This window comes from Limulus polyphemus, unplaced genomic scaffold (genome assembly GCF_000517525.1).
Source record: "Limulus polyphemus unplaced genomic scaffold, Limulus_polyphemus-2.1.2 Scaffold1101, whole genome shotgun sequence".
Taxonomy (NCBI): domain Eukaryota; kingdom Metazoa; phylum Arthropoda; class Merostomata; order Xiphosura; family Limulidae; genus Limulus; species Limulus polyphemus.
In genome coordinates, this window is record NW_013666711.1 from 171786 (window position 1) to 173014 (window position 1229).

Sequence of the window (1229 nt, forward strand, 5' to 3'; positions counted from 1 at the left end):
TTAACTCTACCGTCTTTAGCGCCAACAGTATTCACTATTCACAATAAAGACTAGCTTTTAATTTTTGATACGTCTAAAGGTAATATTAAGACTACTCGTTTTGTAGTTTACCCATAGTTACTGTGTTTCTATTAGTTTAATAAGAAACACACATTTATTGCCCAATCAATCTAGGTTTATTACGTCACACCTGTACACTAAAAGCACTGCGTCATAGTACATACAAGTTGCTACATCAAAAGCTATATTGAGTATATTAGCAGAGTTTAGTGTAGTCGTTGTTGTACAGTGTCGGAGTAATTATCTCGTGGAAATTAATCGCATCGTTTTTGGGATTCATTGCTAGTTTACACTGAATTGTTGAAAGGCCTGAAGGTAACATTTTTATGTCTGCTAATACACAGTAATACTAATATTAAACTTTACAGTAGTAACCCTAAATTGTTTTGAAATTAGCTTTTGTTTTTTTTGTCACAGTAATTCTATTAGCTTAGTATTATAATTTATATATCTTTATATATAGTAACGCATTACTTTAGTTTAGGCTTAATATATAGGGCTAAAATTAATGAATTTATTTACTTTTTATGTTTGTGAACCAGCATTTCTGTCCATGAATGTACCCAGAGGACTCAGTTTATATATGTTAAGTACTTATGATTCTGAGTTATGAGAACCCTGACATTGTAATATTATCTATTACACTTATAAACTTAAAAATTTTACCAAATGGTGCATTGTTTGCTTTACTGAACGTGAAACTATACAGTAACAAGAAATCTAGTATATGACTGTTATTTATTATTGTATTGTTTTTCGTTTATTGAGTAGCTAAACTTTTATCCAAAGGCTTATTTATTACTTGCAGTTGAGGATTTTGAAAAATTCATCTGGAATCAAGAAACAAGCTAACATTTACTGAATGCAAAACCATTCGGTAAAAACAAACTTGGTTCTCCCTTGTTATTTATCCTTTTGAATTTTTTGTTAATTAGCTAGTGACACTGAATCAGTGAATGTACCAAATGAGTTTTCAGTAATAGTTTAGGGTTCTTAAATTCACAATTAATAAACAAGCTTTATATTTTACTTAAATGTGTGAAGTTTGTTTTACCAAATTGAAAACCTTTTGACATAAAGAAATCTTGCAGTTATTTGTTGTATTACTTAGACTTTCCTATTAAATGTTTATTCTCTTTTAATTTACTGACAAGATTTAAATGACTTAA

The 1229-nt window shown here is 28.9% G+C and overlaps 1 protein-coding gene across 4 annotated transcripts in view; it reads left to right on the forward strand.

The window, feature by feature from the left end:
- Positions 1 to 208: 208 nt before the first annotated feature.
- LOC106462138 (protein NDRG3-like) overlaps positions 209 to 1229 on the forward strand; it is a 51835-nt gene continuing 50814 nt past the window's right edge. For 2 of the 4 annotated variants that reach the window (XM_022389291.1, XM_022389292.1), the window contains exon 1: positions 209 to 375. The gene's annotated coding sequence lies outside the window, so the exon portion shown is untranslated. The remainder of the gene's footprint in view (positions 376 to 1229) is intronic. The other 2 variants (XM_013922030.2, XM_013922032.2) reach the window with 2 other exon arrangements.